The 19,184-nt window shown below is 39.3% G+C and overlaps 1 protein-coding gene across 14 annotated transcripts in view; it reads left to right on the forward strand.

Moving 5' to 3' along the window:
- TENM3 (teneurin transmembrane protein 3) overlaps positions 1 to 19,184 on the forward strand; it is a 2,750,454-nt gene that overhangs the window by 1,154,278 nt on the left and 1,576,992 nt on the right. The gene's annotated exons all lie outside the window — the stretch shown is intronic.

Consider the following 19,184-nt stretch of genomic DNA (forward strand, 5'->3'; position numbering starts at 1 on the left):
CAGTGGTGTGATCTGAGCTCACAGCAACCTCCGCCTCCCGGGTTCAGGCGATTCTCCTGCCTTAGCCTCCAGAGTAGCTGGGATTACAGGCGCATGCCACCATGCCCAGCTAATTTTTAGGAGAGATGGGATTTCACCGTGTTGACCAGGCTGATCTTGAACTCCTGACCTCAAGTGATCCACCTGCCTTGGCTTCCCAAAATGCTGGAATTACAGGCATGAGGCACCACGCCAGGATCACTATTTTAATATGATAATCATTAATGGGCATACTAAATTAGCTATTTGGAATCCAACTAGATCAATACAATTTTAAAGACAAAAACTACATGATGTTCAAGTGAATCATTGAGGTTCCTGTTCATTCAATGCCCCCGCCCCCAATTCCTGAAATGCTGTACAAATTGCTTTAAGGTTGAACGTTGATGGCATGTGTTATGTGATGTGGGTATAATCAATTGGGTATGTAAGTTGTACTAATTGCTCATGTGTCTGCTGCTCAGTGCCGTCCTTTAACTAGTGACCTCTCTTAGGAAACCTTTCCAGAGATGGGAAGAGAAGTAAATCATGACAGCCTTTATGGTTGTCCCCATTTCCTTTGGCCATGTTTTGCCTCCTAGTGGTGATCCTGGAAGATGGTAAAAATGAGGTCTTACATTCGAGAAACATTAGGATTCTATTAAAGGACTGTTGGTTTTTTTCTCAACTTTATGGAGAAAACTAAATGGAATTGACTAACTGTATTTATATTAGGCTTTTGTTATTTTTAGCATTGAGGATACTCTCCCCTGCTCTGCTCTAGATTGGCCTTGTTTCATTATTTGTGTGCCGGGAGCAAGTTGAACCTGTATCTCATGGGGTATATTTGTTACTTCAAATTCAATTGAATGAGTGCTGGGGAGATCAAGCTCTTCCGAAAGGTGTGGGTGGCTGTGGAGGAAGATCAGAGGGCCTTCGCAGTAGAGATAGATTGTCTGTGGTCATAGCATTTCATTATTTCACTGCTGAATGTGCGTTCTAATTTTCTACAATGAATGTCCATGGGAATAACAACTTTATTTAGTATATTAATAAAGTGTGATTTTTTTCCTGGCATCACAGCTCACATTGGAGCATAAATGTGTAGGTTTACATACACATTTTCTAGAAAATCCTTGAGCTTGGGTAAATTAACACATTACAATTGAACCAGACTCTCTATCGGGTTCCTAAAACATGCTGGTGCATCCCTATCATGGAAGAGTCTACAATAACATCTACAAACATATTTTGGCAATAAAGGAGAGGACAAAATAAGTTGGAAATAAGTCAGCATGCACCCAAGTGGACACAATTATTGCAACTGAGGGTGGGCAGAAATTCAACACTCTTTAAAACAAGTAGGTTCTTTTTAGAAGGAGGTAAAACAGGTCAAGAAACATATAATTTGACATGTTGTTATTGTGAATTAATTTCCTAGTCATTGTAGGTGTACCGTAACAGTTCTGATGGTGATGAATTTGGTTGGAATCTATGTGGTTCAAACATTTATTTTTAGAAGTGTTTGTCACTTTAAACTAATTAAGCAATTTCCTGATTTTAATGAATTTTCTGCTTGGAATCACTGACCATAAATTTGCGAGACCAACTGGATAAGACTGGTCTGTGGAGAGTGATGTTAACTATCCCCGTGAGCATTTCCTGTTATGAGTCTGTGTTTTTGATGCCTGCCTGCCTTCAGTCAGTGGGGTATTATTTGAATGCTTTGCTTAAATATCAAGGCCTGTTCTATCTTCAGTGAAATTGTCTCTGGTCAACTTGTGCTTTAAGGAACAACCCAAAAATGTCTGCACTGTTTTTTGTTAGCCAATCTACTTTTCTCCCCCGCATCTGGGGAGAGTTATTTCAGGTTATGTTTGGCGAATTTTCTTCCGATGGTTGCTCCAAAGTGAATCATATGCAAAGATGCTCCAGGTGTGCTAACTACTATTTCATACCTGGACCAGGGTTGAAGTTCCTGATATAAGCACCTCCCTGTCACTTTCACTCTCATTTGGGCCTGTTCTCAGGAAGTCTGATCTCCTACCTTATCAGACCACTAGTGAGGTTTGAGCTTGATAAACAGTGTTATACTAATATACCCTTAATATGCTGCTTCCTCTTTCTGGAACACTGTTTCTCTGCCTTTTCGTCTGTTCAAATCACACTCGTCTTTCAAGTCTTCAGCAAATACTAGGCTTCTCCCATGAAGCTTGACCTGATGCCTCTCATCAGTATTAACAGAGGCCTCCATTCTCTCTCCAAGTATAAAAGGTTCTGAGGCCATTTAGTATATCCCTGACAGTTCACCTTTTCCTGGGATTTGTTTATTCCTTTTTTGTTCATCGAATTATATTTTCAGTACTGTGAAAAAAATCTAATAGGTTGCCCTTCACACAGTAGATGCTTAATAAATATCTACATTAGTATTTCAGTTGTTGCCCTAACAGTAGTTTTAAAACCTCTCGTGCCTTAAATACTGAAAGATTTAGAGAGGTCCTATCTGTTTATTCTAAATATTCACAGGCGATTTCTACATTCTCATTTGATAGTTGTTTGTTTAGGTTGATGTTGTTCCTTGATACTTTTCTACTCCCGGTGCATCAGAAAAATGTAATACTTAATTTGGACCATGATCAAATGGCCTACATGAAAGATTTCACTCACTGATTCATTCATTCATTATGGGAACACTGAGATGCATTTGATCTAGAACTTATATTCTTTTCAAAGAGTCCTTGGATGTGGTGTATTCTAAGATAAAAATGTGAAATCATGAACTTGAAGTCCCCAGACAACGGAGCAGTTACTCTTTTAGAGGGAAGTGCAGTATCTTGATGCAGATGTTGCATATTTTATTTCTTATTAAAAGAGATGTAACAGTTTTTCAGACAAAGAATGAGTTTAATATTTTCTTGATCGCTTACTAAAATGCCAGACATGGTTGTAAGCACTTTACCTATATTAACTAATTTAATAGTTATTGTTACCATTTCATAGTTGTTATTCATGTTTTATTCTATCAAAGGGGACAGACACAGAATAGCTACATATTTACCCTAGACTATGGATCAGTAGCAAGACAGTCATAGTGTCAGGATTCAAATTTAGGCAATCTGGTTCAAAAGCCCAAGCTCCTGATTGCTTTTAAGAATGACAACTCAGCCGGGCGCGGTGGCTCAAGCCTGTAATCCCAGCACTTTGGGAGGCCGAGACGGGCGGATCACGAGGTCAGAAGATCGAGACCATCCTGGCTAACACGGTGAAACCCCGTCTCTACTTAAAAATACAAAAACTTAGCCGGGCGAGGTGGCGGGCGCCTGTAGTCCCAGCTACTCGGGAGGCTGAGGCAGGAGAATGGCGTGAACCCGGGAGGCGGAGCTTGCAGTGAGCTGAGATCCGGCCACTGCACTCCAGCCTGGGTGACAGAGCGAGACTCCGTCTCAAAAAAAAAAAAAAAAAAAAAAAAGAATGACAACTCTAATGACTCTGTAGAGGGTGGGTTACAGAGGGGTATAGAGCTGGTAAGGAGAGCAGGGAAAGGAAGCTCTTGCAATTTTCCAGTAGGACGGTTAGGGAGTACATTGAGGACATAACATAGGGATGCAGAAGAGAAGGAAAGTTTGACAGAGCTTTGTGGGAATGGGGAAGCAGGTGCTGGTAGGGTCTGGTGATTAACTGGCTGTGTGTGGAGGAGAAAAAGAAGTCGAGAATGTATGTTTCTAATCTTCCAGCTTAGGTGAAAAAGGATGTTACATCATTAGCCAGATCCAGAATAAAGGAATAGGCACTCAGGAACAAAATACCTACTGGATTTAATTGTACACATAAAGTTTTGTCACAGTGGAAATATCCAGGGAGCAGTTGAAAGGATGAGCCTGAAGCCTGATGCTTCGGAGAGACAATGAGCTGGAGAAACACAGGGGTAGGGGTTGTCAGGGGAGTGTGGCCCAGGCGCTCTGGGGGAAAGTTGGAGAGCACAGGGAGAGATGCCTCATGTAACAGGAGAGGAGGACCTCAGAGGCCTCGATGATAGAAGGCAAGCAGAAGAGGAGGAAGTTGCTGAGGACTGAGAGAAGGCAGAGGAATAGCGAAAAAGCTTGAGTTTTGGGAACGGATGGGAGAAAAATAATTTAATATCTAACTGCGGCTGGGTACGGTGGCTCATGCCTGTAATCCCAGCACTTTGGGAGGCTAAGGCAGGAAGATTGCTTGAGGTCAGGAGTTCAAGACCAGCCTGGGCAACACAGCAAGGCCCCATGTCAACAAAACAATTTTTAAAAATTTTCTGTGTGAGGTGGTGCCCACCTGTAGTCCCAGCTACTTGGGAGGCTGAGGTGGGAGGATTGCTTGAGCCCAGGAGTTCAAGGCTGCAGTGAGCTCCACTGGTCTACAGCGCTATGATGGTGCCACTGGGCTACAGAGCAAGACCCTGTCTTAAAAAAAATAAAAAAAAAAAAGAATTAAAGTGAATAATGGAGTCAAATACAGGCTTTACTAGGACTAAAAGTGGCTACTGGACTGTGCAGTTAACAGCTCTTTGAATAAAATTGTGAGGCAGAAACCAACAATGAGTAAAATGGAGGCAAATGAAGCAAATGAAGACTGAATATAGACCATCTCTCAAAACTTTTGCAGAGTGGTATCTTGTGTCAAATGAAGAATTTGTTGTTGTTTGTATTGTTTTGTTGTTTTAGGGTAAAAGAGCGTTGAATGTTTGGAGGACATAGAAGAAAGATGCTGTAGAAAGGAAAGATGAAAGATATTAGGAAAGAGAGGGCTTGGACATGAGAGAACGATATATGAATCAATGTAGAAAGTAAGTCCTCAATTTTATTTGGAAGTGATCATTCTTGCTGTGTAATTAGAGATCAGGCATTTAGACTAGGGCTACCCGCAGGTAGGTTTGAAGGTAGACAACATCCCTGCAATGGATTCCATTCTCTTTAGAGATCAAGTTCCTCTGTAAAGAATCATAAGGACAGGGTTGAAGCTTGAAGTTAGAAGCTATGCTAAGAGAATGTAAAAGGTTGATTAACAAGAACAACAACAACAACAAAATTGCAGGTTATCACAAAAGCTCTACTGAGGTTGGAAACCATATATTGGTAATGGAATCACTTTACCTGTTTATATGATTTTATTTGGTAATTATTAATTAGGCTTTTTTAGGAAAGAGAGACAAACTTGGCTTACCTTGAGTAACCGGGATTTATTGTAAATAAACGAATGTGAGGTTTTAATCCCTAGATGATGAGCCTTCATGAAGTCCAGAATGTAAGTGCAGTCATTCAGAATTATCCAGTATAACACAAATATCTAGTAATATTTTGTCACCACCTAGCACCAAGCACCAATCATTGGCATTCAAATCTGTTTTAATTATTCTGTTCTCTTCAGCTGCAGATGTATAAATGAATAGTCTTTCCAATATACGTATAACTTCTTGTAATAGCTCTGTGTCAGGGTCCTCAAGACCACCTCTGAATTCAGTGTTTTACTAGGAAAACTCATACGACCCAGCCCATAGTCCTGCAGCTACTGTTTGTTTACTTATTTATTTATTTATTTATTTATTTATTTAACAGACCTGGTCTCACTCTGTTGCCCAGCCTGGACCGCAGTGGTACAACCACAGCTCACTGCAGCCTTGAACTCCTGGGCTTAGGCAATACTCCCACCTCAGTCTCCCAAATAGCTAAGATCACAGGTACACGTCATCATGCCTGGATAATTAAAACAAACAAACAAACAAAAACATTTTTTTAGAGATGGGGTCTGGCTATCTTGCTATGTAGCCCAGGCTCATCTCAAACTCCTGGCCCCAAGCAATCCTCCCCACTTGGCCTCCCGAAGCACTGGGATTACAGGTATGAGTCAATGTGCTTGGCCTACAACGACAATTTATTAAAAGGATTCAAAGCAAAATTAGCAAAAGAAAAGATGCATGGGGTAAACTCCGGAGGAAGCCAGGTATAAGCTTCCAAAGATTCTCTCCTAGAGAAGTCACACAGGATGCCCTTCGTTCCCCCTGCAATGAGTTGCAACAACAGGTGTGAAATGTTGTCTGCCAGGGAAGTTTGTGAGAGACTCAGTGCCCAGGATTTTGACTGGAGAATGCTCACATGGCAGCCTCTGCCTGAGACACACCAAATTCCAGAGTCCCAGAAGGAAAGCAGATGTTCAGCATCCCTGTGTTGTTTGCACAAACAGTGTTGGCACAGTGACCCACTATTATGAGTCTGGGTGGAGGGAACCTTCTCAAAATCCAAGCTGCCAGATGTCAGCGAAGGGCCAAACTTCTGTGTAAGACTTTCAAAGAATTGCTTGCAGTCAGGCCTAGCACGTTAAGTCTTCTCTGCAAAGTCTGCTCGTGCTGTTTCTCCTACTTCCCCCTTTTCTTCCTGTATACTTCATGATTTCTGTTTATTTAGATCTTCTGCCATTTTCTAAATTCTACTGACTTCTGTGCCCTCTGCCACCCTTTATCTGTAAGTCTCCTCTTGAAACCACTTGAAGAGAGATTCTAAATGGTCCCTCGGTGCCCCTGGCCCCTGTGAGGCAGAGCTCCAGCTAGTAACCCCTCAGAGGGCTCTGACAAGCCTGGGAGCTGTCCATGCTTGGTCCAACCAGCTGCAATTAGGAATATAGAATCAAGGGTTGAATTTTGCTCAAAATATTTGTTGAGCATATCAAGCTCTCGGGTAATAATAGGCTCCTATCCAAATAACAACATGCTTTATGCAGGGATCAAGAATAGAGAGAGATGACAGTTAAATTTACCCAGAATTGGGGGATGATTGGCATGTGACAAAATGTCACTGAATTATTGAAAGTTAACAATCCCAGAGCACAGGCTTGAGAAGAACAGAAATGTCATCATCACCAGGCCAATTTGTCTTTTTAAAACTTTTCTTAGAACATATGCTTTATTAGTTTTTAGTTACCTACTAAATATAACCCAAATTTGTTGCTCTTTCTTTATCCATCTCTGTATTGTCATGCCCCTAATTTCTGGTCTTTTCTTTTCTAACACAACTTTATCCAAAAGTCAAATAGAATTATGCATTATTCCCCAGAGAACATTTGGAGCTCTTGAGTCTAGGGAATTCTATCTGAGCAGAATGCCATTTGCTGGATTACTACTCACCTCTCATCATCTAGTTCAAATGGCACCTCCTCCAAGAAGCCTTCTGCAATCATCCCCAGACTGAGGTTACTCTTCCCTCCTTTGTGGACAAATGCGTGGTATGAAACAGGACATCAAGCGTGTGCTCCTCCAAATACTTCTAGCTCCTTCAACTCAAACTAAAGCTCTTTTTGAGTGTGAATAAAGCTTTATTCCTTGTTTTATTTTTCTTAGATAAAACATATGAAAACATTTTAACATACTATTTTGCATAGTCAGTCAATTTGTTTGAATAAATGAATAAATGGTTCTGTCAGTATGCCATGAAGCAGCATTATTTGGCTGTTAAACCTTTCTTTCAAACGTAATAACTGCATTGGATCAATTATATTGTGTTTTTTTAAATTTACTTATTGAAACTGGATGTCAAATAACTTTTGCAAGTTAAACACTAATAAGAGGGAAACATTTGCAGTGAAAATGTTAACTCCTCCTTCTGTCCTCACGGCACCTACTACATATTCAAGTTTCATGGCCAGCCTGGGTATTTTGACAGCAGCTCCCATTACTTTTACAAGTACCATCAAAACGTGTTATTCTTGATCCAATTCTGTCATGTGAAGGTCACATTATCAGATGGATGAGAAAGGCCTAACACAGAACTGCTGGAGACCCTGGCAAACATTTGTGCTTCTGCTTGATTTGCAAACTGGGAAAATGTCTTTCTGCCCCACAGGTTTTGTTTTAGTAGATGATCATATTTCAGAGATAGAATATGAAACAAAAATCAAGGCATTTGGCTGTAAAAAGCCCAATTTGATTGTGCTTTACTCTCAGAGTGGCATGTGCAAATTATAAAGCCCTATAGGATGGAACTTATTGATCATACTACTAAAATATTTGTGTGCCACCATATTTAGAAAACCTTTCAACATTATCCCCATAGAGGTGGTGTGGTCTTGCCCGAGTTAATTACTTTAATGATTGGTGTGTATATATGTGTGTACAGGAGAAACGGGGGATGGAAATTATCTGGATGTCAATGTAGTGAAAATAATAAAATATGACATGTGCTTTGATAGATCAGAATGCTTTGATCTCATGCTTCTTCTTGTAATATTGAACTGAATGAGTATAATAGGACAAATTTTAAGTTTTTAACAGATGTGCAGTACTTCCTTCTATAAAGAAAATGAAACCTATTGTCTGTGAATGAAGTGTATGTCTAAAAATTGTCATTAGGGCAGCAACTACGTTTTCAATTTTTAGGACTAATCTTATTAGTCTCTGGTGCAACGCATGCTCCTTAGTGTTCTCCTGATTACACCTCTGTCTCTCATCTCCCCTAGGTTCTAGGCATGGATGATGACAAATAAGATTTTCTGTTGAAAACTGACACTTGAAAACCGTACATAATATGAGACTTCTCTCTCCACCCCAATACCCTGTGCCTGGTCAGGAGTTTAGCATCCCTGGATTTCACCCATTGGATGACTATAGTACAGCTAAACATTGCACCCCAAAATTGCATTTTAACACATTTTCAAAAGACCCCAGGGGCATCACTGGACCCCAGGGGCATGACTGCTTCTGTTGAGAATCTCTGTCAAATTCAATACCTTTATTTTATGGATGAAGAAGCTGGCACTGGAACCAGCTGAACAGTCTACCCTCCCTTAGCAGGAAATTTTTCCCACCCAGGAACCTCTGTAGACCTAACTATCTTTTCGCTTCACCTAGCAGGCATTTCCTCTATTCTAGGGGCTATCAACTTTATTACCACTATTATCAATATAAAAACACCCTGCCATATCCCAATACCAACCCCCCCCATTTGTCTGATCCGTCCTAATTACAGCAGTCCTACTCCTCCTCTCTCTACCAGTCCTAGCCGCTGGCATCACCATACTATTAACAGACCGCGACCTCAACACCACTTTCTTTGACCCAGCTGGAGGGGGCGATCCCATCTTGTATCAATTCTTCTGAAGCCTGGAGAATTTAAGTAACTTACCTAAAGTCACACAACCAGTACAAAATATGGCTGAACTAAGTTCTAAACTCAGGTTTTGGACTGAACCAAATCTGATCTCATGCCAACACAGAAGCTCTGATAGAGGTAGCGTCAAGTGGAAAAGCGCCCCTAGGAACAATGACTGCAACCTAGCCAAGAGGACCGTGTGCATGTATTAAAGTAGCCCAGACCGACATCTCCAAGGATCAATTTATTTCTTGAATGTATATAAACCAATTCCACACTCTCTGTTTCCACTAATCCCATCTGCCATCTTGTTGTCTGCTTATTCAATCTTCCTTCCCACTCTTGAAAATCAATGTCTTCCAAGCTTTTCCAAGTGCTTGAAATAAATCCCCCCCTTCTATCTGACAGATGCTTCATTTCCTCCCTACCTGGCTTCTAAGCCTCTTCTTCATTACTTGTTCTATTAATGTCTTTCATTTCTCCTTGTGCTCACAGAATTTCACGTCCACCCCGCCTCATGATAGTCCTCTATATGTACTAGCTTGGCTTATGTGTCTGTAAAGATTTTGCTTTCACTGGTTTTTATCTATCTTGTTAGTTGATAAATCCTGAAGGAGTAACTATTAATTTCAAACATCTAATGCCATGTAAAATGCCCTGTGGCCACTCCACAAATAGTTGACTGATTTATATCAAACTAAGAATTAGAATAGCCATAATTTGACTACTAGCTTAATACACGCTTGAAAGGATGATTAGACTATATAAAATGTAAACATTTCCAGATTCTTCAAACACTAGTGATAACTAACCAGCTCTTCTTTGGGTTGTATTTCATGACACTTGAATATTGACATTCCTGCATGTGTGACTATTCTGTCCTTCTTGCTATGGGCCATCTCCAGGGAGAGAATTCCTGTAGTACTCTTCACAGTGTAAACTGATAAGTAGAGGGGGTCATCCAATTAGTTGTCATGACTCCAGGCAGAACTATACCTAAACTGTCATCAGTTCCTAACAATCTTCAGAGAAAGAGATCCTACAGCACCCAACAACACCCGGACGAGTGTCTAACAGTCCCTTATGTCCAGAATTCATCCTACCTCTCTCCTACTCAAAAATAGACTTTTAATTTAAAATTCTCTGTTTTTCTTTTAACGTGATTGGAGAATAGCAAACTTGAATCAGGATTATTCATATAAAACAACTAATGAGTTTGAAGATGTTTACACACCCCTAGTTGTTCAATTTCATTGCATTAAAGAGATAAGGAGTCACTTTTCCCCCTCTAGTCTCACTCCCACTTCTACAAATTAAGCCAATGTGCATTGAGTTATTGTGGCTTTTTAATCTGTGCAACTGCCTTCTGTTCTACCTATTACCATTTATTGAACAGACACTGAGCATTCCCCATGAAATAAACCCAGTGCTAATGAAGGGGTGGCCTGCCCCTCCACACCTGTGGGTGTTTCTTGTTAGGTGGAACGAGAGGCTTGAGAAAAGAAATGAGACACAGAGACAAAGTATAGAGAAAGAAAAGCGGGGGCCCAGAGGACCGGCGCTCAGCTTACAGAGGACCCACGCTGGCACCGGTCTCTGAGTTCCCTTAGTATTTATTGATAATTATCTTTACCATCTTAAAGATAAGGGAGTGGCAGGACAATAGGATCATTGTAGGGAGGAAATCGGCAGTAAGACATATGAACAAAAACCTCTGTGACATGAATAAGTTGAAAGGAAAATGCTGTGCCTTGAGATGCATATGCAAACATCTCCATAAACCTTTTAGCATTACTTCAGCCTATCACATGGGGAGAAACCTTGGACAATACCTAGCTTTCCTAGGCAGAGGTCCCTGCGACCTTTGGCCGTGTACGTGTCCCTGGGTAGTTGAAATTAAGAGAATGGTGATGACTTTTAACCAGCAAGCTGCCTTCAGGCACTTGTTTAACAAAGACACATCCTGCACAGCCCAAAATCCATTAAACCTTGAGTCACTGCAGCACATGTCTCTTGCAAGGACAAGGTCGGGGGTAGGGTCACAGATTAACAGCATCTCAAATACAGAACAAAATGGAGTCTCTTATGTCTACTTCTTTCTATATAGACACAGTAACAGGCTGATCTCTCTTTCTTTTCCCCACATTTCCCCCTTTTCTTTTCAACAAAACCACCATTGTCATCATGACACCGAGATTACATACTTCACAAAGTAATAGAATATCACAAAGCAAGTGGAGGCAGGATGAGATCACAGGATGGTGTTAAAATTAAAATTTTTGGGCATGCATAGTCATTGATAACATCTTATCAGAAAACAGGGTTTGAGAGTAGACAACCTGTCTGACCAAAATTTATTAGGTAGGAATTTCCTCGTCCTAATAAGCCTGGGAGCGCTACAGGAGGCCGGGGCTTATTTCATCCCTTCGGCTTCAACCGTAAAAGGCGGCACGCCTCCAAGGGGGTCGTTTATAGGCCTACCCTCAGAGCGCATTCTCTTTCTCAGGGATGTTCCTTGCTTGAAAAAGAAAAGTTCCTTGAAAAAGAATTCAGCGATATTTCTCCTATTTGCATAAGAAAAGAGAAGAAATATGGCTCTGTTCCGTCCGGCTCACCGGCGGCCAGTTCAAGGTTGCCTCCCTTGTTCCCTGAACATTGCTGTTATCTTATTCTTTCTCTAAGATGCCCAGATTTCATATCGTTCAAACACACATGCTCCACAAACAATTTGTGCAGTTAAGGCAAGCATCACAGGGTCCTGAGGTGACATATATCCTCCTCATTTTACAAAGAAGATGATGGAATTAAGAGATTAAAGTAAAGACAGACATAAGAAATTATAAAAGTATTAACTTGGGAGAACTAATAAATGTCCATGAAATCTTCACATTTTATGTTTTTCTGCCGTGGCTTCAGCCAGTCCCTGCATTCAAGGTCCCTGACTTCCCGCAACATTTTCCCTCCCTTTTCCTCTATATAAATGTGCCATGGCGATGAAGGCTTGTTCGTTCTCTCGATTTTGACGCAGGATTCTTCGACTGGTCCGGCACACTAAAAACAAGCCGATAAAACAGAGACACATAATTCCAAAATTTACTGCAGTAGAGTTCCCAATAGACTTAATCCAAGTCGTGGGGTTTAATCCATAAAGATGTTTTGCCACTTGATCTAACGCCTCAGCTCCAGGCACAATATTTAAGTGACTTTGAGAGGCTTCAAAAATTTGTTCTTTTAATTTAGAAATGTCTAAAGTGAGATTATCTTCTCTTCCCTGTAGATGGCATCTAACCATGTCCCAGTGATGTTTAGACTCATTATAAACTTGGGGTGTAATACAAAAATCTGACGTATTCCAGTCACACTGTAACTGGAAACGATGTTCCAAGCTCATGAGTCTATCTCCCATCCAAATGACAGTTTGTCTAAGATCATTAATTTGATTTGCCAATTTTTGATCAATACCAGATTGTGAATTCCACAACCTTGTGGAATTCTTTTGCCAATTGTCAACAAAGCTTACTGTCTGAACAGAAGAGTGCAATGCAACTCCTGCCACAATGGCTGTAGCTGTGACTGCAATTAATCCCATAATCACTGCAATTAAAGTAAAAATGAATCTTTTGGATCTACTTAAAACGCCTTTTAATACTTCAGTCAAAATATGGATGGATGGTGAGGCCTCCCATGGTCGGTCCATGGACACAGGGATCCACACGCCTTCTCTTGCTCTCACCTGAGGTAATACTTTCCACTGAAACCTGGTGGCTGGTTCTTTATTATTTATGGCTGGTATAGTAAAGGCAAATTTTTCACAATCTTGCTCTGCCAGAGGAATGGTAAAAAAGCAATCCTTAAGATCAATTATAATTAAAGGCCAGTCTTTTGGGATCATGGCCCGCAGTAATATTAATGTACACATTAATGTACACATTAAATAGAACTCAGCATCTGTGATAGCAGTCAACAACACTCCATCCCTCCCAATTCATCCATTCATTCATTCATCTAACAGATACTTATTTCTGTATTTTGTTACAGGCTTGGATCCTGGAATCCCAATAGTGAACAAGATATTTACAATTTCTCTCACAGAGTTTACATTTTAACAAAATAGAAAAATATTAATAAAAGTATCAAATACACATATTACTGCATACTGAACAGTGTCATAGAATAATCCAGGATATCTGACCTAGTTTGGAAAGTGAAGTAGGAGTGTGAGGAAGGTTTCAAATGGTAATATTATACCTAAACTTAGTAGGAGTTAATTAGGGGAATGTAAGAGAAGGGAAATAATCCAGATGAGGAAATCATATATGCAAAGTTCAGGAAACTACAAAGAGAATGAACAATTGGATAATGGAAAGGTAAATTTTCTGGCATAAGGGAAGTATTCTATCTGAGGTTGAAATGGGAGTCAGTGGCCAGGCCATTTATTGCTGCATGGGCCATATTAAAATATGGTTCTCTATACTAAGGAATAATGGCAGCCAGTGAAAACCAACTTGTGTTTTGCAAGTATCTGTTCATCTGCATTGTGGAGGGCAAATTTAAAAATACAGAACAAATGCAGGTTACAAAGAAGATGAACCCAAAACTCCAGTTTAAAAGGAATTAGAGAGAGAGATAAAAGTCAACAATGTTAAGGTGCCAAGATTCTCAATAAGATAAAGATGGAGACATTTAGAAATAGGAGACACTTAAATATTAATTACCTATAGACAATGCGATATAGTGATGATAACAGAAGGGAAATTGAGGCTGACTGAACATTAAGTGGATGGTGAGAAAATTGAACTAATAAGTATAAACAAATGTCAAGGCAAGTATTTCTATATATGGACAGAAAAAAGATAAGGTAATAGGGTTGGAAGAGATAGGTTCAGGGACAGATGAGCATTTTTGTATGTTGATGGGAAGATCCCTGTATAAAAAAGGGTGAAGGCTGGGTGCAGTGGCTCACACCTGTAATCCCAGCACTTTGGGAGGTCAAGGCAGATGGATCACCTGAGGTCGGGAGTTCAAGACCAGCCTGAGCAACATGGAGAAACCCCATCTCTGCTAAACATACAAAATTAGCCAGGTGTAGTGGTGCATGCCTGTAATCCCAGCTACTCCAGAGGCTGAGGCAGGAGAATCACTTGAACCTGGGAGGTGGAGGTTGTGGGGAGCCAAGATCCTGCCATTGCATTGCACTCCAGCCTGTGCAATGACAACAACAAAAAGGTGAAGACACAGGGATGAAGCAGATAATAAAAAATGGATTCCTGAGAAGGTGAGGTGGGATGGAATCAGAATGCAGTTGACTTCAACCTGCAAGATGGATACCTCCTCTATTGCTGTATGAAACAAACAAACAAAAAAGAGTGAAAACTGATTGCAAATGCAAGTATATTTTTGATACTGAAACGTTTTTGCATGTTCCCATCTGTTGGCTTCTATTTTCTCTAAGAATTTAGTGGCCAGTATATCTGCTGAGACTGACGAGAAAAGAAGCCAAACTAATAAGTGCTTTAAGAGAGTCAAAAAGATCTGAAGTATGAGTTGAACAGGGAAACATAATAGGATTTTTGTTTTTTTCGAGATAGGGTATAGTTCTGTCACTCAGGCTGAAGTGCAGTGATGCAATCATGGCTCACTGCAGCCTCAACCTCCCGGGCTTAAGCAGCCCTCCCACCTCAGCCTCCTAAGTAGCTGGGACTACAAGCACACACCACCATGCCTGGCTAATTTTTGTATTTTTTTTTCTTTGTAGCTATGGGGTTTTGCCATGTTTTCCAGGCTGGTCTCAGATTCCTTGGCTCAAGCAATCTGCCTGCCTTGGCCTCCCAAAGTGCCAGGATTACAGGCAGGAGCCACTGCACCCAGCCTATAATAGGAATTTTTTTTTTTTTTTTTTTTTTTTTTTTTTGAGACGGAGTCTCACCCTGTCAACCCAGGCTGGATTGCAGCGGCACAATCTTGATTCACTGCAAGCTCCGCCTCCCGGGTTCACACCATTCTCCTACCTCAGCCTCCCGAAAAGCTGCAACTACAGGCACCCACCACTGCGCCCTTCATTTTTTGTATTTTTAATAGAGACAGGGTTTCATTCACCATGTTAGCCAGGATGGTCTTGAACTCCTGACCTAATGATCCATCCACCTTGGCCTCCCAAAGTGCTGGACTTACAGGCGTGAGCCACTGCGCCCGGCCTATAATAGGATTTTTTAAAGTAACAGTGAGTGTCTAGCTGAGGTTAGTTATACAGACTTCATTTGAGTATCAGTCCAGGTGAGCTTAGCTTAGTTATTCTGAATAAATTATCATTAATAATTCATTTTGTTTTATTTCGTCCAATTGAACTCAGCTGCCTAGAGGCAGGCAGGGAGGAAGAGGGTATTTGGGTTCAGGTGAGTCTGAGCAATTACTAAAGGTAAGAGAAGCAAGGAAGTTGAGATCTTTGGCAAAAGATTTATTGAATGGATCATGGACTGTAACCTGAACAGAGACGATGGAAATAAAGAGGGCGACCAATACATGGAGAGAAGATAGAAATATTTGTGGACTGGGGTCTTTAGAAAGTTGAAGAATGGTCATGGTGGGAGTAGCTGAATAATCAAACTGTAAAGCCAAGAAAATTGTGATCAGAAAATGGAACGCTTGAGTCAGTGATTTTATTAATAGAGCAATTTCAGTAAAGACAAAATTCTGGCTGTATCCATGCAAGAATATAATGGAGGAGAGAAAGTCATTGAATATGTACTTTAATTGACTGCTGAATTATAAAATAATTGAGAATTATTTTGAATTGTAAAATAATTGAGAATAAGAATAATACGATGCTCTTTGACACATGGAATAGATTGAATAATATGTACACATTGAATCGATTTGTATTAATTTTAACAAATCGACTGATTTTATAAACATTATCAGTTGTTATGGCATTAGCATTTTGGTATATAGGTTCTTTCTGATTATCACAATGCTCTAACACTGTTCAAAATGTAGACATTTATCATTTTCTACATTGTAAAAAAATAGACAAAAATCTCTTATGACTTTTAACTCTTTAACCTGAGGAAATTATTTCATGTGCTTAGTTTGTATATAGAATAACAAAAATGATGACAGAAATGGCCATGAAACAACCAAACTTATTTTCCTAATTATACACTTATAATAGCTAAAAATAAACAACTTTTTTTGTAGAAGAGAAGTAGGTTCTATATGTGACTGAGAGTAACTGCAATTAGGCAGTAGTGGCATTATTGAGAAATCGTTATACCTATTGCTATAATATAGTGTGGGAAAGAATGACTTGTTATTATGGACTGTCTGTCAGAATTACTACTATTATTCCCTTATTGGCAGAGAAAAAAAAGTCCTAAGTCCCATCAAAAATTCTTTCTGTTCTATAACTTCCAGTTTCACACACACACACACACACACACACACACACATACACACACAATATATGAACCAGACTATGCATTGATCTACTGTAGGTAAAACAGTCACTGCCTACAACATTTTTGCTAGAAAAATAGACTCTTTCCTTGATTTTCCAGTCAAGAAATGTTTAGTATGTAATAATTTTTAAGAGTGAAAAATTATAAATATGTGCTTATTTAATTTTCGTAGTAATTGTTCACTTAGAGGCTAGCTTATTTAAGATATTCATATTTGACCAATATTTTTTAAAGTTTTAGTTGAAACTTATGTCAAGATAAGAAATGTATAACAAACTTAGTGGACACATATCAGAGGAGTCAAAATAAAAATCTCTCCTATGACTGCCTGTAGTTGTGTCATTTTGGTGGCCAAAAACTTGTCCATGTTTCTCATAAATTGAGTTTCAGATGCATCAGGGATACTAGCAGTTGTTGTTGATGGTTAAAATTAGGTTAATTGCTTGGTTTGAGCTGTGATTGTCAACATGGGTTTTCTCAATTTCCTTCCAAAACATTAATAATTTTTTGTGATTTGTATTCATAGCATTATTGATCACATTTATCCATGATCCCCCTAGTTCCACCCATATGCCTCCTACAAAATAAAAACTCAAAAATCCTGAAAAGAATTGCTTACCAGCTATAGAACATGTATGCCAACTCTCCAACTCAGAATTTGAAAATTATTATGAAGACTCGCTTGCCTTTGACAGAGTTGGAAATATTTGAGATAGCTTAATGAAACAGTTTTAATGTATGCCATTGAATTATATGAATATGAGACTAATATTTTGTGCAGTAAGCTGAAATGCTTTTCTTTGCACTGTCAGCTAACATGGTGTTTAATCACAAAATAATAAATCCAAATAGATCTGTTTTGGGTAAATAAAAATAATCTGTTTTCATAGCATTTCTCGTTAAGCCTTTCAAAGTTTATGTGAAAATTTTAATAATCTCCTTTCTATGTTACAAATATGAAAAATAGAAGCACAGGTTGAATAACCCATACAACAGCTTACAGTTTCAATCAATATGGTGTAGTTACCCGTCAAAATGTGTGTATACACACATACACACACACACACACATCATGTAAATAGGATTACTTTCTCTTAATTTTTTAGTCCAGATATTTAATTCTATTCCTCATATTATACAACACAGTAATGGAAGAAGGTCATCAACTATGTGGAAAGAAATGTTGAGAAAAAAAATTCCTCTGTCCACACGAAAGAACCATTCCACTAACACTGTTTATGTTGTCTTTAAATATGCTGTGGGGACCGATAATGTCCATTTAAGCCTGCAAAACATGTAGGCAAAGTTGGATTCGGTTCAGCAAGCAGAATGTGGATGGACGTCCCTCTCAGCCACTGCAGGTGATTCCAAATCATCGCTGTAGGGACTTCGGCTATTATTGCTGCTTTTTTAAAGCAAAACAAAACTGGTGATTAAATGTACAAAAGATCCTTCCTAAAGAGCTTCCTTTCAAACAGATACCTGGCAGGGCATGTATCAGCCCTAAGCCATTGTTGAAAACCTTCTGGAAATGGTATTTATGGCAAAATAAACAGTGTCTGCCTTACCCCAGTGATGCTAGTGAGGAAAGCTCTAGCAAAAAGCATGTGACAGACAAGGTTTTAAGTAAAGACGTTTTAATTTTTGTGATATGATGACAGCCTAACCCTTCTGACATCCTAATATTCGGATCATGTTTCCTGTCTAGAATATCATTATCACTGGGCAGGCAAGGGGTTATGAACTGCACAAATTAGAAAGTTATTTCATTCACTTGGCACAGAAATACAGTCTCCATCTTACTGTGTTAAGTGTGCATTTTTAAACACTCAATAAAAAGCAACCTGTCCGTCAGGTTTAAATTAAGAATGCTGTAGATAATGTGTAGCATTTTTAATTTTTTAAGTAATCAGGTAAATCTTTTAAAATGTGTTTCTGCCTCCACTCAATTACCCGAAGTTGTCCATTCCGGGTTGGAGGGAATTAAGAGGCACAATAAGTGTGTGCTGATCAACTGATAAATATCATTGAGGCCGAAAAACAGGCACCTCAATAGAACCAGGGAAAGACAAGCACAGTTAGGACATTGCTTCTTTCTCTGGGCTTGATGCAGATCCCTGAGAAGTTTTTTAAACTTTATAATCATTTTTAAAAGTACTTAGATTGTCTTTATAAATATTTGAAATTTTCAAGAGAGTTTGTATCTTTTCAGCTCTCCTATTTTTACATTACTGCTAACACTGCTAAAATCACTCTCCCAATAGCTATTTTTCATATACTAGTACATATCACAATTAATATTTTTAAGATATATATGAGAACGCCACAGACATGCATCGCTAGTAATGTTCCAGAATTTATGTGTTTTTAAATATATGCTGCCCCAGGAATGTATAATTGTTTTGAAACCTTTGATGAATTCATTCCCTTTCAGTTCCTTAGAAAACAACTGAAGTTAGAATATTGCTCTCTTTAAATGATTTTGTACTCAAATGTTCTTTAAAATTATAAATAACTTCATAACAATGGATGACTCCACAGATTCTAAAATATAGGGCTATTAAAATACCATAGCCTTTATTTTTGATTTATAGATTTATCA

Source organism: Macaca fascicularis, chromosome 5 (genome assembly GCF_037993035.2).
Source record: "Macaca fascicularis isolate 582-1 chromosome 5, T2T-MFA8v1.1".
NCBI classification, from domain to species: Eukaryota; Metazoa; Chordata; class Mammalia; order Primates; family Cercopithecidae; genus Macaca; species Macaca fascicularis.